This window comes from Hibiscus syriacus, unplaced genomic scaffold (assembly GCF_006381635.1).
Source record: "Hibiscus syriacus cultivar Baekdansim isolate YM2019G1 unplaced genomic scaffold, ASM638163v2 tig00110445_pilon, whole genome shotgun sequence".
Taxonomy (NCBI): domain Eukaryota; kingdom Viridiplantae; phylum Streptophyta; class Magnoliopsida; order Malvales; family Malvaceae; genus Hibiscus; species Hibiscus syriacus.
Window position 1 is genome coordinate 87673 of NW_024062740.1, and position 26176 is coordinate 113848.

General features: G+C 35.4%; 1 pseudogene; it reads right to left on the minus strand.

Moving 5' to 3' along the window:
* Positions 1 to 25720, minus strand: LOC120125848 (annotated as a pseudogene).
* Positions 25721 to 26176: the final 456 nt, after the last annotated feature.

Here is a 26176-nt window from a genome sequence, read left to right on the forward strand (position 1 = left end):
TTATGGTAAATCAGTGTTTCCAGGACCAGGAGCTTCATAGTGTAGACAAGTCAATGGTAAAAGAATCAATGTCTTTCCCTTGAGAACAAGTAAAGGGGACCTGCTGTTAGTGTCTGCATACACCTATAAAAAAAACAACTCGAACTTGATAGAAAAAAGGAAATTGAAAACTCTAGTAAAGGTAAATGACTAATACAAATTTAAGAAAAAGATCATCAAAACAATAAAGATTGTTGTTCTGGTAGGTGATAACAGGAGAGCTGAAGCTACAAAAGAATGAAGAATCACATATGGAACACTTGTAAAATCATTAAAAGGAACAGAAAAATAAGAAATGGGTATTTTCCTAACATCCAAACAGCAAAGAAATCAAACCAAGAAAGATAATTTTTAACACCAACAAATTCTTATAAACTACTCATTAAATCAAATATAAAATACAAAAGCATAACAAAAAACAGCAAGAAACGAGAAATGGGTGATTTCCCTAACACAAAAAGATCAAATTTTGAATGAACAAGAGAAACCAAAATCAAAAACAGGGAGCAGCAGTTGCTAAACCTGTTCAAGAATGGTTTTGGGATATACAGAATAGTGGTGGAAGATAGAAACAAAAAACCCATGACTTCTCCCCTTTTTGCTTCAACAAAAGAAAAACTAAACCAAAAACCCAGAAAAATGTATGTCACTTTAGAAGACGACAGACTTTGGGTTAAATTAGTTGAAAGTGAGGTCTAAGGTTGACTAGCAATGACGTTTTGGATTTTTATTCGTAATGATGTGAAATTATAAAAATTGATGTGGCATACTAATTTGTTTCTCATTATAATGCATCAAACTGTATCTCTAACTTCTATAACCAAAAAAAACTGTGATAAAAGTTGTGAAAAAGATAGTATCCAAAACTGATGGATTTTGATCTTATTCAATTTAATAGTCAGATTTTTAAAAAAATCAAGTACGAATCTGGTCGGGTTATATTTTATATAGGGGTGAGGTTGGATAAGATTAAGATGGAGGGTGAAAAATCTTCGACCTAACCCGACACAGGAATAACAATGCATTTATCTCATATAAATTTATAGATAATTGCTATAATATTCAAATCAGTTTTCGGTAAGTGTAATATGTGATACGTCATAGGGTCCCAAAATCCAAAATCTAAAGGTCTCACATTTTAAAAAAATATCTTGATTTTTCTTCTAAGAGCGTTCGAATGATGACACTTTTTAAATAAAATGTTACGATTATAAAGTTGTTTTGTGACATTGTCTTAATTTCATATGTTTGGAATTTTATTTTATAAGAATCAATCGTAATATGATAAATTTTGATATTTTACAATTTCGTCTTACTATAAAATATTTTAGAGACCTCATTTTAAAATGAAGCACATGACTTCAAAATCTATTGGGGTAGACATGATAATACCTTATCTATAGATTTTTTTTTAGTTAGGCCCTTGTTTTATATCGGGTTGGATTCAAATTCGGGTGGAGGAAGTATATCTTCGAGTCGTGTTAAGTCGAATGAAAAATATATATTTTTTTGTGTAGGATTGAATTAGGGTGGAAGTATATATATATATATATATATATATATATATATATATATATATATATATATATATTTCAGGTCGAATCGAGTTGATAAAAAATCTAACCTCCCCCAACAAATTGTCATTCCTAATTTTACTACATAACATTTAATATATATTTTTGGGTTGGTTTAAATTTCGGTGGAGGTATATATACTCTTTTAAAACAAGGCATGAACTATTCCAATCAAACTTCAGGAATATTAAATTCAATATTAAAAGGGTAATTTATGGGTTAAAGGTATGTTTGTTTCACTGAAAATGAATTCTGAAAAATAAATTACATTTCCTGAAAAACAGTTTACATAAATCATTTTCTGGTGTTTGGATGATATTGTGTAAAATATTTTCCACTGTTTGGTAAATTTTCCTGAAAATAATTTTCAAAATCTGTTTTTAGTTGAACAAACACATTATAATTTATTTTTTATCTTTTATTTTTTATTGAATTAATTATATTACTATAAAATTATATTATGTAAAATTTTAAATGTATATTATTTTATTATTTTTATAATTATATTATATTTTAAAAAAATACAAATAGAATACTCAACAAGTTAATGAAGATAACTATAAATTTATTTTTCTCCATTATATGCAAACATGGTTTGAATTTATCTTTATCAAAAAAATATAATTAAATAATGAGAAATACAATGAATTTAAAATATACTGTTTTTCTTTCTTTTTTTGAGATGAAATATGAATTTCATTAACCTAAATGCAGTAATTCGCTATAAAAATAGAGGACAATAGCCTACCACAACACCACCAAACAATCAAGCAACACAACAAATGATAAACTGCAGCAAAATAACTTGCATCCGCACTATGAAGTCCTAGCCAGTTGATGTCTGCTGAGGGAGAAAAACTGATCTCGAAATGGTTTTATAAGCAATATTCATACGGCATCGAGATGACCTCTTGAAAGATAAAATCGTGAAGACAGACCCTGGACTCTCGAACTCATACCGAGTATAATTTAAGAACCTATGACCCCCAGAATAAAAAGTTCGAATAAAGGGCATATGAGACCGGTTACAGTACCTCTTCCATAATAGGTGAATCCTTAGCCAGCTGGGAGGATGATAAGGAATTGGGCATAATGGAACCATTTCCTAAACCATTAATGAAGTGAGAGGTTGGAGCAGAGCCATTGCAGGATTCAGCCTGGAAAGCCAAGTTTTGTTGGCTGGACGTAGAATTCTTGGCGGCTAACTTGGAATTCAACTCTTTAATAAACGTTGTAAACTCGTCCATTCTATCATTCAGATAGGATATCTATTCCGAAAGCTGAGTGTTGACTCCCTACAAAGTGCAGAAGAGTAATACAGGAGAAATAAGCATTTCACCAGTAAATTAGCATGAGATCATTCACAAAGCTATACAAGCTAGCTAAAAACCTCATTCGCTAGAGCCGACTCTGAATTCCGCTTACCAAACCTCCTGCTGTTCACATCATATCCAGCAAAGTTCGACATATTCTTCTCACTTTGAGTTGAATACGAACGTGACATGCCACTGTTTTTGTAAACATGAAGTCTATTTAGTTAGATCCACTCATATAGGTCATAAGCATTCATATGCTGCATAAAGTGATGTATCGAATGTTTGTACCTGTCATAACCATTTTTTAAGTAAAACAATTAAATATTATTTTAAAAAACGATTATGACTTTTATTTGAAAAATTGGTGATTTTGGATTGATTTGAATTAAATTGAAAATAGAGTCGCCATCGACCTTTGGGTTAGGTAGGTCAAATACCTAAAAACGTCTTTTAACAATTTTAAGAAAAATCATTTTTTAAGACAAAATTTAGTCTGCGTCACCAAAGATTCGATTAAATGGATTCGGGAGTCGGTTACGTGTGGGGAAGGAATAACACCCCACAACGCCCAAAAACTGGTACTGTGTCGCTTACACATTGTCGTAAATGATGGAAATGATAAATCGAATATAAAATTAACCTATGATCCATTTATTGAGATTTATTTAATTTGCCTCGAATTATTTAAAGAAAATCCTTTAACTCAATCAGAAATCTTGAAATTTGCAATCCTCCGTCGGGAAAGCTATTTCAACTATTTCTCATTCGTGAAAGAATATTCTACCATTGATTATGTTAAAAATACAAATCGAATATAATTAAAAACAATGTTTACATACGAATAAATTGATTAACTAAAAACGTGAATTGAATACAAATTAAAAAATTTTGAAATTTACATTCACATAAAATAAAGTAAATTGTCATTTAAAATAACACACATTGCATCGTTTGAATAAATTAATTAGTAAAATATACTCGACTTGTTGCAAGTTCCTATGTAGTTAAAATGCCGTATCGGATCGTACCACTTCGTCCAAGTGGTACTTTCCACGCCCATTCTACGCATACGTGTTCTTGAAAATATAATCGAATATTTCTTACATAGATAAAGATATAATGAAAATAAATGTAATTGGAAATAAAAAATAAAATATTTACATTAAATGAAATTGAAAACATTATTTACATAATCCAAATAATTAACTAATGAGTAAAATACACATCCATACATAAATGTCTAAAATAAATTAGTAAATATTACAAACCAAAATAAATATAAAACATTTAAGGGGCTAAAATAATATAAACAGAAACTTAGGAGGCTAAACAGCAAAAAACAGAAAGTTAATGGACCAAAATAGCACTAACCGAAATTTAAAGGACTAAATAGAAAATAAAAATAATTTAGAGCCCATATCACAAACATTAAACAGTCAAATACTAGAAGTGAAAATAACCCAAAAGTAAAGCTTATGACTAAATTGAAATTTCACAGAAACATGAAGGATCAAAAAGTAATTAAATAAAATGTCAGACAGTGACCAAAATAGAACATTTGCAAATATGATGGCTAAATTCAAACGTCCACAAAATATCACAACACAAGAACTTAGGACTAAAATGAAACTATTACAAACATAATGTCCAAAATTCATCATAACAAAAATATCGTAATCATACAATTATAGGACTAAAATATAAGTTCTAAAAATGAATGCTCGAAATCGAAATAAAATAAATTTCATTCACTGACTATATAATACGGTTACAAAGAATCAGGGACCAAAAGTGATATCAGACCCTAAAAACCCGAAACACGCGGGTAAGTTTACAAAGCTAGGAGGACTAAAAGTGTAGTTATCCCATAACTCGAAAACACGGATGGGGTTGAGGGCAAAACGGTCGCGTTTCAGATGGGAATTAAAAGCCCAAAACACGGGCTAACCCTCTCATCTCCCTCACATTTCTCTCGTCCACAGAGAACAGAAATGAGAGAGTTTTAAAACTCTCTCAACTTCTTCTCATCGGGGAAGAAAGGACCGCCTCATACCGGCGGCTTTCCCGGTGGTCCACGGCGGTCGGAGGGAGTAAACAGTCCTAGAAGACTCCCTCCTTCACCCCTAACCCGAAAATCATCCTATCCTAGCCTAAAAACGACCCTAGCCTTCTAGATCTACCACATTACCTTTCGAATATTTGGAAAAAACAGCGACTCCTCGGCTCCCCGATCTCTGAGACGAGGTAAGATTTTATTCCTTTGTTGTTTTTGTGGGTTTTGATATCGGTTTTCTCTCTTTTTTCTCTGTAAACCCGAATGGGTTTCTTTTTTTTCTTTTCTTTCGAATGTCCCCCCGAATCCTTCCCCTCGCATGCTATTTTTTGCTTCATTTATCCTTGATTTTTGGTAGGAATAATGATATCTATGTATAGGGGACAATTTTCCCGATTTATTGGGATTTTAGGTATTATTTTAATGGGTTTTGGATTTGATTTAATTTGTGACTGATTTGGGTGATATTTTGCATTGTGGATGACACTGGCGACGTGGGAACGGCGGCTGGACCATCGGAGTGGGCCGGAACAGTAACGGCGGCGTGACATCCTTTCCTCTGTTGGGGCGGCGGCGAGGGGAAGCTCGGCTGAGAAGCTGGAATGTCAAGCGGCGGCGGCTGGGAGACCAAACGGCGGCTGAGCTAGGGTTAACTGCATTTAGGGTTTAAAAACCCTAAATGCAATCTGGGATTGGTATTGGGCCTGAACCGGGTCTGGGCTCCAAGTCTTGTAATTCTGGGTCGGGCTTGGTATCTGATGGGCTTCGGGTTTGAGCCTGCAAAAATTTGTAATATATTAATAATAAAATAATAAGATAACGATAATAATAATAATAATAATAATAAAATGACGATAAAAAAAAACCCAGACAAAAACGGGTGTCTACAGCTGCCCCTCTTTGCACATTCTTGTGTTAATCAAGAATAGGGCAAAGACGACAAGACATCACGTTTTTGTCTGGTTCTCTTTCTTTTGACCTAAAAATTGGATACTTGTTTGTTGGTGGGGGCGACACTGCTCATACATGATGAAGAGTTCGGGTCGTCTAAGGGTGACACAATTCCTACGTGATGAAGAAATCTGGTCGAGGGATGACATTACTCATATATGATGAAGAGTTCTTGGCCATCTAAAGGTGATAACACGGTTCCTACGTGATGAGGACGACTGGTTATCTAAGGGTGACACGGCTCCTACGTGATGAGGAAATCTGGTCAAGGGATGACACGACTCATACGTGATGAAGAGTTCTGGCCATCTTTAGGAAGGGCAATAACATGGTTCCTACGTGATGAGGACGTCTAGTTATCTAGGGGTGACACGGCTCCTACGTGATGAAGAGATCTGGTCGGGGAATGACACGGCTCATACGTGATGAAGAGTTATGGCCATCTAAAGGTGATAACATGGTTCCTACGTGATGAGGACGGCTGGTTATCTATGGTTGACACGGCTCCTACGTGATGAAGAGATCTGGTCTGGGGATGACACGGTTCCTACATGATGAGGACGGCTGGCCATCTTTAGGAGTTATGGTTTCAAGAGAAACCAAATTAAAGATTTGTTTCAAAAGAAACAAACCCAAAGATTTGTTTCAAAAAAAATAAACTCAAAGATGATATTTTTAAAAGCAACTGTCTCAAAAGAGACAAAATTCATTTAAAGGGAATTGATCTCAAAGATCAGTGTTTCGAGAGAAACAAACTCAAAGATGTTTTTGTTTCAAGAAAAACATACTCAAAGACTTTGTTTGTTTTGTTTCAAGGGAAACAGATTCAAATGATGGTAAAATTTGTTTCCAAAGAAACAAACTCAAAGATTTTTCTCAAAGAAACTGTCTCGAGAGAAACAAAATTTTGTTTCCAAAGAAAGAGATTCAATGATTTTTTTTAAGACATTGTCATAAGAGACAAAACTTTGTTTTTCAGAAAATTGTATCTTAGTGAGACAAAATTTTGTTTCCAAAGAAACAGACTCAGACTTTCTTCAAAAGAAACTGTTTTAAGGGATAAAACCTTGTTTCCAGAGAAACAAACTCAAAGATGACCTTGTTTTAAGAGAAAATGTTTCAAGAGACAAAATTCGTTTCAAGGGAAACGACTCAAAGATGACATTGAAAGGAAATTGTCTCATGCGAGACAAAATTTGTTTTAATAGAAACGATCTCAAAGGTGGGTATTTTCCAAAAGAAGTTGTCTCGAGAAATTTTTTCAAAGGAAACAAACTCAAAGATTTTTTTCAAAAGAAATTATCTTTAAGAGATAAAATTTTGTTTCAAAAGAAACAGACTCAAAGATGGATTACATCTTAAGTAAGACCAAATTTGTTTCAAATGAAACAATCTCAAAAGTTAGTTTTTAATTAGAAATTGTCTCAAGAGAGACAACATTTGTTTTTAAAGAAATAGACTCAAAGATGATTTTGTTAAGAGAAACAAACTCAAATATTTTCAAAATGAACATATTCAAAGATTTACTTCAAGAGAAACTGTCTCAAGAGATACAAAATTCATTTTAAGAGAAATAGATTCAAAGATTTTTTTCAAAAGAAATTATCTTAAGAGAGACAAAAATTTTGTTTCCAAAGAAACAGACTCAAAGATTTTTGTTTCAAAAGAAACAATCTCAAAGATTTTTTCACAAAATTGTCTCAAGAGAGACAACACTTTGTTTCAGACTCAAAGATTTTTCACGAAATTGTCTCAAGAGACAAAACTTTGTTTCAAAATAAATAGACTCAAAGATTTTTTTCAAAAGAAACAACTCAAATATATTTATTCAAAAGGAACAAACTCCAAGATTTTTATTCAAAAGGAACAGACTCAAAGATTTATCTCAAGAGAAACTGTCTCCAGAGAGACAAAATTCGTTTTAAGAGAAAAAGATTCAAAGATTGTCGATATTGTTTCTAGGGAAACAATCTCAAAGGTGTTTATTTTTAAAAGGGAAACTGTCTCACGCGAGACGAATCGATTTTGAAAAACTCAAGTGATATTAATTTTGTTTCAAGTACAACAAATTTAAATTTGTATCTCAGAGAAAAATGTCTCAAGTGAAACGAAATTTGTTTCGAAATAAACAACAATATCAAGTGAGATTTTGTTTTAAGTGAAACAAATTCAAAATTAGTATCTCAAAGGAAAAATGTCTCAAGCGAGACGAAATTTGCTTTAAGATATAGTCTCAAATGAGACAAAATTTGTTTTTAGAGAAATTGTCTCAAGCGAGACAAAGTTTGTTTTTGAGAAAACAATCTCAAGTGAGATCAACTTTGTTTAATGTGAAACAAATTCGAAATTTGGATCTCAAAGGGAAAAGGTCTCAAGCGAGACGAAATTTGTTTTGAAAGAAACAACAATCTAAGGTGAGATTAATTTTGTTTTAAGTGAATCAAATTCAAGGTTTGTATCTCAAAGGAAAAATGTCTCAAGCGAGACGAAGTTTGTTTAAGAGAATTTGTCTTAAGTGATACAAACTTTGTTTTTAAAGAAATTGTCTCAAGCAAAACAAAATTTGAGAAAACGATCTCAAGTGAGATCAACTTTGTTTAATGTGAAACAAATTCAAAATTTGTATCTCAATGAAAAATGTCTCCAGTGAGGCGGAATTTGTTTTTCAAGAAATTGTCTCAAACGAGACAAAATTTGTTTTTAGAAAGCTGTCTCAATCGAGACAAAATTTGCTTTGAAAGAAATTGTCTCAAGCGAGACAAAAATTTGTTTTAAAATTCTCAAAATTTGTGGAAAAATATCTCAAGTGAGACAAAAATTTTGTTTGAAATAGATACGATCTCAAATGAGATCAACTTTGTTTAATGTGAAACAAATTCAAAATTTGGATCTCAAAGGAAAAATGTCTCAAATGAGACGAAATTTGTTTTGAAATAAATTGTCTCAAGCGAGACAAAATTTGTTTTTAGAAAAATCTCAAAGTTTGTGGAAAAATGTCTCAAGAGACTGAATTTTACTTCAATAAAAAACCTCAAAGATGATAGATAGTCTTCTTGTTCCTGTATGTTGAGGAAATGTCTTGATTGTTGACTTCAAGAAGTCAAATCATTGCTCCTTCAAGTTAGGGATTTCTGGTCATTTCTGAGCTTTGATTTCCTGAGAGATCAAAATGATGTATTTTTGACTGACTATCTTGGATGTTATGATGGATGTCAAGATGAAATTTATTTGATTTTTTTATTGAATTTGTCCTCCAGCGAGGAGAAAAATGTCTTTAATACACATGATGATAAATGTTTGATGCAAATTTATGTATCATGTATGTATGTGTATGTATGTATATATGTATGTATGTGTTGATGTATGTTTTCTTAATCTGGAAGGAGAATTGTTGCGAGAGCAGTCTTTACTCTATCATTGATTCAATTTGTCTGTATTTCCACCAATGTGTACTCTTACAAACCTTGACCTGAGACCATTTGTTTATTCCATCAAATTTTGCCCTAAAATTTAGCTTCTCTTGCCCTAGCTTCGATCTTGAGCTTCAGATAGATATTTTTTGAATTCCAAGATACGCCTCCAGAGAGATTATCTTGTTTAAAAATGTTTTTCTTCTTCTTTTATTTTCAAAAGTCTGAAAATATCAATAGTTTTGAAAAATGTTTAATCAAAAGTTTTGAAAATATTGCTCCTTTCAAGGTTTCTCAATTGACAACTCATAAAACAAGAGTTCATTGGATATCAAAGAATTAATTACTCTTTTAATCCTTCAATAAATTATAGCTATTTGACAAGTGTCAAGATCAGTGCTATCTTTGAGAGATGGTTAAGTAAGGAAGGATAAAAAGTCTCAAGTGGTTAATTTTGGTCAAAAGTATAGTGTTCTCATTTATTTGATGTTCTCTGATCTGATGGAGTAGCTTCTGTACTCAGTTATTGGAAGTGTTCTCTGACTCCCAACTCTCATGTTCTCATTCATGTTGTGTGATGCCTCATCAAGGGATTTGAGCAATCGTCTCCTATGTAATAATCTTCATATTCGAGCCGCCCTTTCAGGTTTTCAACTCGAATCCTCCTTTGGTTTCAAGACGTTACTCAGAATTTTACGTCTTTAACCCCCCTTTGTTATTTTTCTCTATCATGCACTAAAGATTTTAGAAAATCTTGTAAGTAAAATATTAATCCTGATAGGCGGGATGAAATATGAGGATAGTCTCTTCCGCTTAGAAATCCATGTATGATTAGAAGGGACTTGTAAGGCACGTAATGTAGGTCATGGTTCAGGGTTATGAAAGAAAGGGATAAAAGGCCCAAACATGTGTTTTAAGGGTATTTGAACCAAGGATCAATTAACTCTGATGCCTTCGATCTTGTTTTGCTCAATTTGAATCTACTCGCATGTCCTTCTCTTGATGTTTTTATGATCTTCGAGTCAAGTGATTCTAGAGTGATTGTGTTTGATTAATCTCACGGTTTGAAGCTCAATGCGTCATTTAAGTCAGGAGACTCTTTGTCTGTGTTCTTTGTCCTCTTTTGTTCTTTGCTTTTTCTTTGACTTTTGCTTTGATTTTTCTCTTTGCTCTTTGTTTTTTTTCCTTTGGTTTGATCTTTGCACTCTGCGTCTGGTTCACCTTTCGGTATCTCATTTGGATCAATTTTCTTCACTCATATTTCCTTCACATTGCCCCCCAGTGTGGAGGGTGATCCTTGGTTAGGGTTGAATCAAAAGAAAATATCATTCAGGCTTAAAGGGGACACAAGGGATATATTTTCTCCTTTTGTTAAGGGATAAAGAAAGAAAGCTGTTCATCATCTCATACATAGAGGTCCTTGCAGAAGAGGTATCCCCAGGGGGGATAGATTTTCAGGATTAATTTTTATTTAAATAAAAACAGTAATTAATGCATGATAGAATTATTTTGAATGAATTCTATTTTTTTCTCTTCGCTTCTTGCTCTCAACATGTCTCAATTGCTCATGCTCGTCTTCAGAAAATTGATGCGAGATGCCCCACACTGTGTCTTCTTTGTAGGAAGGTTTATGTTCAAGTGAACATCTTGTACTCAATGTCTGTAAGTTTTATTGGTAGAAAATGTTGGTTTTATGTCTAAGAAGACGATGGTGACTTTATTGGCTCAAAGAAAGGTATGGGTATGACTTTTGTGTCTCAAAAAAAATAAATACAGTGTTTCAAGGTGGAAAGAATATTTCAAGGTCTCAAAGAGATAGAATGTCAAAAATTGGTTATTTGGTAGTGACCAGGAATTATTTCGGGTAAAAATTGAGAGATTTTATTTTAGGGTTTTAGACAGGATAAAATAGGTCTAATCTTGGCATATGTCAAAAATCTATAATTCTTGAAGAATTAAAAGAATATGTAATTCATTCGATATTCAAAGAACTAAAGATTAAAATTTGTTCAATTATTTAACCTTAGAAGGTAGCATCATTTCAGTCATCAAAGATTAAGAATATTTAAGCAAACATTGAAGAAAGAACAAAAACGAGTTCAAACAAAACAATCTCTATGGATGCAAGTGGTTGATGCAATGACTTCTCTGGCTTAGTATTAGGATACCCCTGAATAAATCATATTATAGATTTTGTGCTTTAGTGTCTTGCCGTTGTCAGTGGTATGCCCCGAGCTCCCAACATGATAGCTGCATATGGCGTTAATATCATGGCCTTCAGGATATGGGGTCTCTCTTGGTTTGGATTGAACTGGAGTCACAAGGTTCCTCTCAACTAGCATTGGGAGCAATTCCTCATATGTCATTGGGATTGGATTGATGCGACAGAATGCCTTATGAGGTTTGGTCCCCAGATTAGCTAGATAAGATCCTTCAATGTTAATATCATCTTCCTCATTGTCGGAATGACTAGTGCCTCCTATCTGGCCATTCTTGACTGCTCTTTCGATCATTTCTCCACACATGACAATGTCAGAAAAACTCTTAGTGGCAACCCCTATCATGTAGTCGATATATGGAGACTTCAATGTATCGATGAATAGAGTGATGAACTCTCTTTCAGTCATTGGTGGATGCACTTGAGATGCGACATCCCTCCATCGTTGAGCATATTGTCGGAAACTCTCATAATTCTTCATCTTCATATTCTGAAGCATTGTTCGATCGGGGGCCACATCAATCATGTGCTTGTATTGGCCCAGAAAAGCACTAGCCAAATCCCTCCAGGAGCGGACTTGAGAACGACTCAGTTGGTGGTACCACCTTGAAGCGGGTCCAATCAAACTGTCTTGAAAGCAGTGGATCAACATCTGATCATTGTTAGTGTATCCAGTCATCCTTCGAATAAACATCGTGAGGTGGGCATTGGGGCAACTGGTTCCCCTGTACTTTTCAAACTCGGGCATCTTGAATTTGGGCGGGAGCACCAAGTCGGGAACTAGTACTAGTTCTGTTGCATCCATCCCGTTGTGAGAGGTTTGTCCTCTCATTCCCTGAAATATCTCTCTGCACCACTGTTTCAAATTATCTGGGATCTCGTTCTTGGCTCTTCTCGTCGCTAGGTGACTAGGAATCCTGTTGGGCGAGATAATTGGTTGCGAACTAGCCTGTGCTTTCACACATTTAACTGTTTCACGGGTCAATGAAATCTTTTCTTTGCCTTTTTCTTGGTTGAGCTCAGCCATCTTTGCTACCATTTGGTCAACTAGGTCTTTTTGGTTTTGCAAGATACGATCCACGGTGGTCTTTTGCATCTGCTCCATTTTAACCTCCCACTCTGCTTGTAACTTTTGCAAACTCTCGTTCAGCTCTTTCTTCAATTCCTCAAATTTTGCATCCATTTTCAATATTGTGTGAATGCAGTTGCACAGTTAGAAGCGCTTCCTCAAAGTTTCCCACAAGGTATGATTAATGCACGTAACAATGCTTAAATGAATGTTGAATAAAATGCAATGATACAAATGCGGATGCAAAAATATTGATCCCAACGATAAATACCGTAGAACAATTCCCACCAGAGATAAAAAATTTCACATTACAAGACAGTCCACTTTACAGACATGTCTTCGCTTAGATGGTGAGCCTGGAATGGATCACTGCTTCATATCGGATCTTTGTCCTCAAAAACGATGCCCCTCAAGCGCTCTGTAATCTGACTCCGTTAATGCCTCGGTGGTAGTGAGGTCGGCGTGTCGCTCTTTGATAACTAACGATGAAATGATTGTAGATAAGACTCCACTGCTAGATTACTCCTTGAATCAGTGGATCATCATCTCAGTACCGAATACCGCACGATCTTCGAGCTCACTGCTTCGTCTCGGATCTTTGTACTTGGAACCGATGCCCCTCAATGCTCTGTAAGCTAACTCCATTAATACCTCGGCTATGCTGAAGTTTGTGCTCCACTCCCTGATGGTTAACGATGGAATAATTGTGGATGAGAATCTACTGCTGGATTACTCCTTAGATCAGTGGATTATCATATCAGTCTCGAATGATGCACGATCTTCGAGAAAATCTCATTCTTGTACTCTGGACTTCTTTTTAGCCCTCGATGCATGTCTGTGTATGCGATCGCTCGATTGAAAACTTTTATCTCTTCTTGTGAAAATTTTCTCTCGAATATCCCCTTACGGATCAACACTTTTGCATTATGATGATGCAATGCAATACAATGCAATTGACAAAATGACACAAACAAAAGAGAGGAAATAAGTTAGTATACACAAACAAAAGAGAAAAATAAGTTAGTACATGTAAAATAATTGATACAAATAAAAATGTAATTCAGAGATGGATATAACACCTACCCCGTCATGATATCTACCCAAACATGCTTTCAATTAAATAACAATCCTACCCGGCCATGCTATCTACCCAAAATGATCTATTTTCAAGAAATTGGTCCTAACCGCATGGTATCTAGTTCGCATGCTTTATTCAGAAAAAAAAATATTCTACAAATTTAAAAGGTTAAGGTTTAAAATCGTTCCTCCTTCGTGTACACCTATTTTGGGTACCTACTGACGGACAAAGGTTTGGTATGACTATACCTAGGGTAATCGTTCTATGATTCACTATATGCTTGGTTTCGGCTCTAACGGAAAAAAGGGACTCGAATTGTCCTTGATGTCGGTGCCCCCTTGGGCTGCCAGACCCTCGATCCTCACCCATTACAGGTTTCAAACGGAACGGGTTCAATTCGAGGGGATTCACTGTCTTATACCCGTACGAGGAATAAATCCCTACGAAGGTATAAGGTATGTATCCCATGGGTTATTTGCTAAAACTCATACGAAGAATAAATTCTTACGAGAGTAAAGCATTCACCCCAACTATTTTGGATCGAAGCTCGTGTCTAGAGCTTATGTTATGCCAATGCGAGTGATGTGTGTGAGGAGGAACATACCTACCTTCGACCCAAAAGGAAAACAAAACAAGGAAAAATGATAAAATCCTGACAAAGCTGAAAGCCAAAAATAAAATGTTAGTACGAAAAAAAAACGAAGCAATTAAAAATTTCAATAAACGGATCATAAATTAACTAAAAACTAGAAATCATAATTTCCACCAAGATGACAATATGTAAACGACATACAGCCTGACTCTCTAAAAAAGTCCCCAGCGGAGTCGCCAAGCTGTCATAACCATTTTTTAAGTAAAACAATTAAATATTATTTTAAAAAACGATTATGACTTTTATTTGAAAAATTGGTGATTTTGGATTGATTTGAATTAAATTGAAAATAGAGTCGCCATCGACCTTTGGGTTAGGTAGGTCAAATACCTAAAAACGTCTTTTAACAATTTTAAGAAAAATCATTTTTTAAGACAAAATTTAGTCTGCGTCACCAAAGATTCGATTAAATGGATTCGGGAGTCGGTTACGTGTGGGGAAGGAATAACACCCCACAACGCCCAAAAACTGGTACTGTGTCGCTTACACATTGTCGTAAATGATGGAAATGATAAATCGAATATAAAATTAACCTATGATCCATTTATTGAGATTTATTTAATTTGCCTCGAATTATTTAAAGAAAATCCTTTAACTCAATCAGAAATCTTGAAATTTGCAATCCTCCGTCGGGAAAGCTATTTCAACTATTTCTCATTCGTAAAAGAATATTCTACCATTGATTATGTTAAAAATACAAATCGAATATAATTAAAAACAATGTTTACATACGAATAAATTGATTAACTAAAAACGTGAATTGAATACAAATTAAAAAATTTTGAAATTTACATTCACATAAAATAAAGTAAATTGTCATTTAAAATAACACACATTGCATCGTTTGAATAAATTAATTAGTAAAATATACTCGACTTGTTGCAAGTTCCTATGTCGTTAAAATGCCGTATCGGATCGTACCACTTTGTCCAAGTGGTACTTTCCACGCCCATTCTACGCATACGTGTTCTTGAAAATATAATCGAATATTTCTTACATAGATAAAGATATAATGAAAATAAATGTAATTGGAAATACAAAATAAAATATTTACATTAAATGAAATTGAAAACATTATTTACATAATCCAAATAATTAACTAATGAGTAAAATACACATCCATACATAAATGTCTAAAAATAAATTAGTAAATATTACAAACCAAAATAAATATAAAACATTTAAGGGGCTAAAATAATATAAACAGAAACTTAGGAGGCTAAACAGCAAAAAACAGAAAGTTAATGGACCAAAATAGCAGTAACCGAAATTTAAAGGACTAAATAGAAAATAAAAATAATTTAGAGCCCATATCACAAACATTAAACAGTCAAATACTAGAAGTGAAAATAACCCAAAAGTAAAGCTTATGACTAAATTGAAATTTCACAGAAACATGGAGGATCAAAAAGTAATTAAATAAAATGTCAGACATTGACCAAAATAGAACATTTGCAAATATGATGGCTAAATTCAAACGTCCACAAAATATCACAACACAAGAACTTAGGACTAAAATGAAACTATTACAAACATAATGTCCAAAATTCATCATAACAAAAATATCGTAATCATACAATTATAGGACTAAAATATAAGTTCTAAAAATGAATGCTCGAAATCGAAATAAAATAAATTTCATTCACTGACTATATAATACGGTTACAAAGAATCAGGGACCAAAAGTGATATTAGACCCTAAAAACCCGAAACACGCGGGTAAGTTTACAAAGCTAGGATGACTAAAAGTGTAGTTATCCCATAACTCGAAAACACGGATGGGGTTGAGGGCAAAACGGTCGCGTTTCAGATGGGAATTAAAAGCCCAAAACACGGGCTAACCCTCTCATCTCCCTCACATTTCTCTCGTCCACAGAGAACAGAAATGAGAGAGTTTTAAAACTCTCTCAACTTCTTCTCATCGGGGAAGAAAGGACCGCCTCATACCGGCGGCTTTCCCGGTGGTCCACGGCGGTCGGAGGGAGTAAACAGTCCTAGAAGACTCCCTCCTTCACCCCTAACCCGAAAATCATCCTATCCTAGCCTAAAAACGACCCTAGCCTTCTAGATCTACCACATTACCTTTCGAATATTTGGAAAAAACAGCGACTCCTCGGCTCCCCGATCTCTGAGACGAGGTAAGATTTTATTCCTTTGTTGTTTTTGTGGGTTTTGATATCGGTTTTCTCTCTTTTTTCTCTGTAAACCCGAATGGGTTTCTTTTTTTCTTTTCTTTCGAATGTCCCCCCGAATCATTCCCCTCGCATGCTATTTTTTGCTTCATTTATCCTTGATTTTTGGTAGGAATAATGATATCTATGTATAGGGGACAATTTTCCCGATTTATCGGGATTTTAGGTATTATTTTAATGGGTTTTGGATTTGATTTAATTTGTGACTGATTTGGGTGATATTTTGCATTGTGGATGACACTGGCGACGTGGGAACGGCGGCTGGACCATCGGAGTGGGCCGGAACAGTAACGGCGGCGTGGCATCCTTTCCTCTGTTGGGGCGGCGGCGAGGGGAAGCTCGGCTGAGAAGCTGGAATGTCAAGCGGCGGCGGCTGGGAGACCAAACGGCGGCTGAGCTAGGGTTAACTACATTTAGGGTTTAAAAACCCTAAATGCAATCTGGGATTGGTATTGGGCCTGAACCGGGTCTGGGCTCCAAGTCTTGTAATTCTGGGTCGGGCTTGGTATCTGATGGGCTTCGGGTTTGAGCCTGCAAAAATTTGTAATATATAATAATAAAATAATAACGATAATAATAATAATAATAATAATAATAAAATAACGATAAAAAAAAACCCGGACAAAAACGGGTGTCTACAGTACCTTTTGAGATGCCTATTTCTCAAGGCAACCCTATCTGCAGAGGCTTGCAAGAGCGCTTCTTTGGGGTCTTCAAATCCTCTGGCAGGGCCTGTCCAATAATTAGATAAGAGAGACTAGACGACTAAAATTGAAAAAGACGGTACCAGATTTCGAGGGCTTTCATACCATAACCTCATTTACAAGCTATTCCAATTCGGTTTGTTCGATATAGGTGCGTGGAACATATGAGCCTTCTAAACCAAGTTGCTCTGCAACACTTTTTACAACTGATCGATCTCTTCCTTGCACCTATTTAAGAATGTCAAAACACGATTATCAACACCGAATACCGACACAAAACAAACTAGAAATAGATGATTTAAATTAAATAAAGCATCTGATTCCCTACATTATCATCTGACCAACCTAAAATGCCAATTACGCCATTTCTAAGAATGATAAATGGCACTTATCGAGCATTTAAAGTGTTAGCCGTATCAAACCCATACGCATAAGTTTTATAACTGTCCAAAAGATAAATTGAAAAATAGACAAATAATTCCAAAAGTACATTAAAATACCACATTTAAGTACTCGGAAGAAGATTTCGGATTCCCTCAAATACCTGAAAATATTGACGATTTAGCTGTTCTAGCCAATCAATTTTTGTCAAACTTTATCATCGGAGAATACATGGCTGTTTCTTTTAAGGATGGTTGCTATTGTATAACCCAAGGCCATTAGCCCACCAAGGAGGCGCACACTAACTTCAAACGTAATTCTTGGAGATATTACAAATGGAATATCGGTAACCCATTCCTGAAAACAAGTATCACAAACTATAATATCAGACTTTCTTGAACAGGTAGTGTCTTAACAGACATATTAGAAAAAGAACTTCAATCCAGCATTTTCTTCTTCAGCTAACTTCATTCGATGGAACAAGGTCATTGGGACCGGACATTTTATTTTTCATAATTAATATCTGCTTCGATCACATACATACTTTCTCAACGTATCTACAGTTATACCTCCAGTGTCCTATAACAACTTAACTGCTGTGTAATGCAAGATTTAAAGGACCAGTGGAACTGTCGGTCACTAATGAGAATATGAGCTCACATCTAAAGGGATTCAACTTGTGAAAATAAGAGGCATAAATCTGAGGGACAAACCTCAAACATAAGGCTGTATTTCCCATCTTTATTCCGCATCCGCAGATATGATTGACAAGATTCGGGATCTTCACCAGGAGGTAGAAGGTAGATATCATAAGTTTGCTCCTCTTTCTCTGTATGTTCTTCAGATAAGACGCTCTTAATTTGATCGACTGTTAACTTTTTTGCTGACTACAATTAAAAAAAAAACAAACAGATGCCAGAACATATAAGGACATAGATACAAGAGTATACCAATAAGTACAGTCACCGGTATCATATAATTCGTGACGAAGAAACAGCCAAAGAAGTAGGTTCAAATAGTAACCTTTAAATTGTAGGTAGGACTTTGAAAACCAGTAAAAGGGTTGAACTTGTTAATGATTTTTATTTGTGTTGTTTGGAGATCTGGCTCGATGAAGGCCTTGTACATTGGATATACCTGTATAACAGAGAACATACTGAATTCTACCCTAGAAAGAAAAATTATAAAATATAAGTATAGTGATCAAATATTACAAAACAAAAATAAAAACGCCTTTTCTGTGTCTTAGGTAATAAACTAAAGCCCCCAAAGAGAAAAGAGTAAAACACAGTTTCAGATAATTGATGGATTATTTATTCAGGCTCTTGGCCAGCACACTGTATGTCATACCCCAAAATTTTTATCTAAAATTCATTTAATTGTTTTCCAGACTAAAAGGCAAATTTTTAAAGACTCTTGGCTAAATTCAAAAGTTTGAGAAGTTTAGAGACTTAACCTCGAATTAACCCATTTTTCTAATCAGCTTTAAAAAAATGTAAAATAATTTTTATCTAAAATTCATTTAATTGTTTTCCAGACTAAAAGGCAAATTTTTAAAGACTCTTGGCTAAATTCAAAAGTTTGAGAAGTTTAGAGACTTAACCTCGAATTAACCCATTTTTCTAATCAGCTTTAAAAAAATGTAAAATGATTGACTGGTGAATGAGGGGATTTGAACCCCTGTAAACCAATATGGACACCCATACCTTAGAAAATGGACTAGAGTATTATTTTAGATTGGAAACAATAAACTTTTGATTTATTTTTTAAATATTGGGTGATTACCCATTTTTTGAAAACCCTCTCCCCGTGTTTTAACAAAATTTCCCAGGGGAAAATTTATCATTTCCGTCGCTCCTCCGCCCAACTTCTGGTCGGCGATAGTGTGCACCGTCCGACCCAAATGAAAGTCCAGCAGCCGACGATCGAGACCCCTCTACGAATTTGACTTGAGAAGTCGTCGTTTTCCGTGGAACCGTCAAAGAAGCTCAGTCGAAATCCTTAGCCAGCTGTTTGATTTTTCGCGAAATCTGGTCACCGTGCTCATCCGTTCGCCTCATCGCCCCCGATTTCAGACTCCTCGTCATCGCCCGATCAAAACCCAGTCGGTGGGTTGCGTCGACACTGACGTTTCGTCCGTCCGTCGTAGGTAAGAGTCTGATCGTTTAATTCAGATAATATTTCAGTGTTTTAGCTTGAAAACATGTTGTATATGGTGTTGGTTTGAATTGTTGTAGCTTAGGGAGTAATCGGCCGCCGACCAGACCCCTGTCGCCGGTACCACGCACCCCTACGCGCCGTCACGTGCGCATGGGGCTTGTCCCCACTCTGGACCGCCCTGAATTGGCCAAACCGGACCCGTTGACTTTGACCTGAAAAGTCAAATTTTTTGAAAAGTTATATTTTATGTTTTTCGATGTTCTGAGTCCAAATCCGAAGTCCATTTTACCAAATTCAAACACGAAAGCTTCCGAATTGACCCGTAAACCCAAAAAATGCATATTTATTTAAGTGTTTTAATTCAGTTAATTGAACCGAATGGTCAAGGACTAATCATTGTTATCGTATATTAAAGGTACTCGAGATCTTCTGACCGTTTCACTGCTCGACCTGGTTCCTCTCGATCCGTTTCGCTCACTCCGCTCCATCATCTGTCCTCTTTATCGGTATATTTATGAGTCATACCTAACAGGTTGTTAGCATTTTGGATCTTTAGATATGGAATGGACTACGCAACATGATCGATGATGTACTGTAAATTTTTGTATTTTCTTTTTTTCTTTTTTTTTTTTTGTTCCATATCCTTCGTCGGTCCAATATAAACACTGAAAATTTAGCAACTATCGTGCAAAAAATCATTGAACTTACAATTGTTTTAGAATTGCATGTTTTCGGCAGAACATTAAGAAGATACTTTGAAGTTGAAGGGGAAAAAAGTACCTATACTACTAACACAGAGAGAAAGACCACTTGGTACTGGAAGAAGATTTCTGCCCATATTATCTGTATACAGCCACAAAAACAGAGTGAACATTTCACCACTCGCTGTGGTTGAAAAAATAATTCTTGTGGCTTCAGACGAAGACTTCCACGAAGGTTGTTCAAATTTTCGAGATCTCCCAAGCAGAACTCTATAGGATTATTAGAATCAGCTATTGCAATAATGTCCGTTAACGTCCTCAGAGACGTTAATCTCCCAATGCCCTTTGGATAGAATCTTAGTCCGAAGCAATCTGTAGTGAGAAGAAATATCAAATTGATCAACTCTCCTATGCCATTTGGTAATTTTCTAAGACCGTTGCACCCGTGAAGATCCAATGATAACAGATCATGTAGTTTACAGATGATACTAGGTAAGTCTCGTAGCGTTTGACAACCAAACAAGTTCATATGCTTTAAGTACTTCAAATTACATATGATGTGCATAATTTTATGACATAAATCACATGAATCTTTCTAACCCAAGTCAGTACCCTTATCATCCTGAATTCTTTAAACAATCGAAGCATAGATCACTTGTGACTTCTCGACTTCCAGTTGTAGAAAAAGTTATAAGGCTGCGCAATTTACGTACACGGTTCAATTTAAGTTTTCCTGCCAATATGTCTATTCTTGTTATTGGACTTCTAAGAATTATGGTCAAATGGCGAGCGTCATCCCAAGATAAAGGTCATTCAGGGAACCATCTACCTATATTGTGTTTGAATCTTTTCCTGTCAAAAATTGCACAAGATCATGGATTATGTCATGCATCTTGCATGCAACAATGCCAGCATCACCTTCTTTCTCAAATCTTGGAGTAAAAAGCAAGACGCCAAGTGACTTAAGAAGTCTATACATGTATCTTCCATGTCTACAGTGGTACCAAATGTTAAATAATATTGTGCCATCCAGTGCCTTATTAAGTCATCTGTCTGAATTCGAAGCCCCTTAGGAAAGATTGCACAATAAAGCAGACATTGTTTTACCTTTGAGGGCAGATCAAGATAACTCAATAACAAAGACGACGTTACAAGTTGCCACACATTCTCAAAATCGCATAGTTCTCTATGTTGGAGATATCTCCACTGAACCGGCTGACTTTCTAGCAAAAATTTTCCCAAAGCCTTCGCAACCAGAGGCAAGCCTTTGCTTTCATCGAAATATTTCTCAAGCTTTCGCGTTCTTCATCAGAAAGTTGATCTTTTCCATCTAAAAGAAATTGTTCATGGATTGAGAGACAGTCTACCTCATGCCAATTTGACAAATCATAGATGCAATCCGAGTCGGAAGACATCTTCTTTGCAATAGATAGCTTCCTAGTAGTAACCACAGTTATACTCCCAGCCTTGCCTTTTTTTAAAACAGTATGGAGTTGTTCCCAACCATAGTTATGATTATCTTCCCACATGTCGTCTAAGATGAGCATAAATTTAATTTCTTCCATAGTTTCCATGATATGTTTAAGAAGGTATTTCAATGTAATTGAAGGTTGCATGAACTTGGCAAAAGTTATGTCCGGGTGATTATCCACCTTCAAAGCTAAAATGATAGCTTGTGCAATCTTTATCGTGTCAAAATTATTTAAAATAAATACCCAAATCTTTTTGTCAAATCTTCTCTGATCTTGTCCATCCTTGTAGATCAGTCGAGGATCATGGTAAATCAATCGCGCAAGAGCTGTTTTTCCAATTCCTCCCATCCCCACTATGGAGATAGTACGAGTCCTTAATTTGTTGATTCTCATCAGCTAAATCTGACACTATCTTTGTCGTAAGCTCTCTTGACTAACAACTTCCAATAAATCGCCAAAGCAAGAACTTTCTTTGTTTCTCGGGGAAAGTAATTATGTAACAACCTGGAAAAAAATTTATAATTTAACCATTTGGGTGAAATTTTAGGGTTAAATTAAAACTTTTCAGAACTTATAGTCAATTTTCGAAATTGAAAGAAATTTAAGGACCTAGTCCTGAATTTAATCAATTAGTGTCGGCAGACACTTTCATATAAGCGTGAATTTGGTTTCTGTGGAGAAATAAAAATCAAATTTCACAAAACTTCCTTCCCCACACCCCTCCTTTGAGCTTCGATCTCTCCACCGTCTGGCCACCGATCGTCGATCCGAAACCACCATCGTGTTCGTTGTCAACTGGTGAACAAAACCCCATATACCGATTATAGTGAAACATTGTATAACGTCGTGAATTTCGATTCAAAGTTTCGACTTTTTTTAACACCACCGTCGTGAAAATCGTCAATTCATCGTCGATCGTTGCTCTGTTTTCGACGCCTCCCACACCATCGTGTTCCTTGTGTCGTTCCGAGTCCACCGATGTTCGTCGCGTCTCTGTCGTCACCGGCGCGTGAGGGAGGTGAGGAAGTCAAAGTTTCCAATGTTTTGAAATCGAGCTCTCCATCGTTCAGTCGAAGAGCCTAGTGAATCTGGTGCCCAATAGATCTTCCAGACTGACCCTATTATCGAGGTGTGTTCCTTGTGTGTAGTATAAATATTTTAAATATTTTTTTGAAATCTCATGTGCACATGATTGTTTTCTCTGATTTGAAGTACAATGTTTGATCTGATTTGACTACTGTATGATTTACCTGATTCCGGATTTACTGAAATGTAAAGCATGATTACCCGACTTATGATTTCTGGATACTGGTTTACTGAACTGATGATCTATCTGAACTCTAAATTATTGTTACTACATGTTATCGTCTGAAAAATGTTTTCTTCGGGGTACTCTGGGTTCTAATATGAAGACTCTGGCAGGTTCAGTCGATGTTGGTAATTCCTCGGATAGGTTTAACACCGACTGATAATTTCTTATGGACCTAAGGAGAGCCTTGGGTAGGCTCTGCGGCCCTGAGATTTTCTTGGGTAAGCCTTTGTGGCCCCGAGAATTGTCTTGGGTAGGCTCGCAGGCCCCAATGTACTCCCTTAGGTTGTTTATTTTTTGGGATATGCACATGGCGTTCGGTTGGATGACGATGCAGAGTTTTTAAATTAAAAACTCCTATGTTGTTTTAATGACTGTGATCTGTACTGGTTTTAAAAATCATAAATGTATGTTTTTATTTCTGCACTGTTGGGACACACTGAGCCTCTAACTCACTTTTCAAACTGTTTTACCCCCTTTCAGATACTCCCGGATAGACACTTCGTATCAGGCACTTGGAGGATTGGTACATTTAGTTCTGAACATTTTGTTGTAATATTCTGTCTTCCAAACTGCTTTTAATTATAGTGACATGTGCCTTATTTTTGAAGTATTTATCATTTTATAATGTTTACTGGTTTTGCTACTGATATTTGATTTACGATGCTCCAGATTTATTTCATGTTTTATTTTACCTGATATTTTTCATGTTTTATATTTACAAATTAAATTTTTTTCGTTAATTTTTATATACTTTTATAAATATAATTTATAATATGATTTTAAATTATCGAATAATGTTTTTGAGAAAATGCCTTTGAGAATCTTTAATGTAATCCGCTAGACTTAGTCGAAACGCATAGGCTGGGTCTGGGGTATTACAAATTACTTTCGCCAAGGGAGAGTTTATTTCTCATTTCAAACGCAGACAATTTTTCACAAATGTTTTTATTCTACGACTAATATTTATTCTGAAAAACAATTATTTTACCCTGTCAACTAAAGAACCCGTCTTTTTTCTTTCCCACTCCATCAGTATGTCCTCCATGTCGTATGCTACAAGTTTCAGATCTTCTAAACACAGTCCGATAGGACCATCCACCATTTCTAGTTCTTATGTATCTTCAAGAACGGATCAGATGACATTCAGATATATTTCGAGATTCTTGACAACGTTCTTGAGGCCTCCATAGGTCTTCATCTCTTGCATGGTTGTGTCACTCAAGATTGTTCTTATCTTTTCCATGATGTTCGAAATAATTGCCACCGCCATTTTTAGGATAATTTTCACTTGTCGATGCTCGCCCTTGTGCTACCAATCACTGTTGTGGAAGACAACTATCGGATAGAGCAAAATCATAACTAATAATTTGAGAAAATAAAATGAAGATAAAAGAGACACAAAATTTACGTGGAAAAACCCTAAATAATATAGGGTAAAAACCACGGGCAACGGTAGAAGAATTTCACTATGAGGAAATAAGAATTACAACCTCTCTCGATCTACCAAGAAGAAAACAATGATAATTCTCTCTTGATAAAAAGGAGAAAACAACTCTCAATAAACTCTCTAAATTCTCTAGTATTGGAAGAAAGCTAGAATGCTTTGGGATGGTTTTGAAGCTAAATGGGTTAGGGTATATAGTTGAAGCTTAAGGACTAATCTTGTAAATACCCTAAAGTACAATGACTAAATCTATAATTTTACCATCCATGAAATTCAACAATTTCATGTGCCTAATTTTGACAGCCAACTTTGAATTCAGCCGCCCCATGTGCAGCAAAATAAGACCATTAATGTAGCTGTGAATTTTGACTTTTAACAATCTCCCACTTGAAGATTGATTGGAACAATCATATCTTCACACCATTCTTTCTACCTTGTACCTTCATGTTGCTTATATTTCTGTCAGGCCATAAGAGGATCGGCAACAAGTAAATTTATCAGCGTTAATCGCCTTTGTCATGAAATCTGCTATGTTGTCTTTAGTATGGATCTTCTGCATATCTACCGTCTCTTCTTCCACCTTTTCACGAATGAGATGGTACTGAACTCGTATGTGCTTTCTCCTTGAATGAAATGTTGGATTCCTTGCTAAATAAAAGGCGCTTTGACTGTCACAAAACATAGATACATACTCTTGATTGTGCCCAAGGTCCTCCAATAACATCTTCAACCAGATTGCTTCTTTAATGGCTTGTGTAGCTGCTACATATTCTGTTTCTGTTGTGGATGTTGCCACAACTGACTGCAATTTTGAAACCCAGCTTACAGCTCCACCATCAACTTTAAACACATATCATGTAGTAGATTTACTTTTATCCAAATCCCCTGCATAATCAGAATCGACATACCCATTGATAAGTAAGTTTGATCCTTCGTAACATAATGCAACATTTGAGGTCCCTTTGATGTATCTTAGGATCCTCTTTACTGTATTCCAATGCTCTTTTCCTGGATTCGCCATATACCGACTAACCACTCCCACTGCTTGTGCAATGTCTGGTCTTGTGCATATCATAGCAAACATTAAACTTCCCACTGTCGATGCATACGACACTCGAGACATCTCCATCCTCTCTTTTTCACTGTTAGGACTCATACTAGAGGATAATTTGAAGTTAATAGGAAGAGGGGTAGAAATTGGCTTACAATCTTGCATGTTGAATCGTGACAATATCTTCTTCAAGTAATTCTTTTGTGAAAGCCAAATCTTCTTATTACTTATGTCTCGGTGAATTTGCATCCCTAGAATCTTGTTTGCTAATCCCAAATCCTTCATTTCAAATTCCCTAGATAGTTGTGCCTTCAATTCTTCAATATGATCTTTGTTGGGTCCTGCAACCAACATGTCATCCACATACAATGATAATATAACAAAATCATTATCACCAAA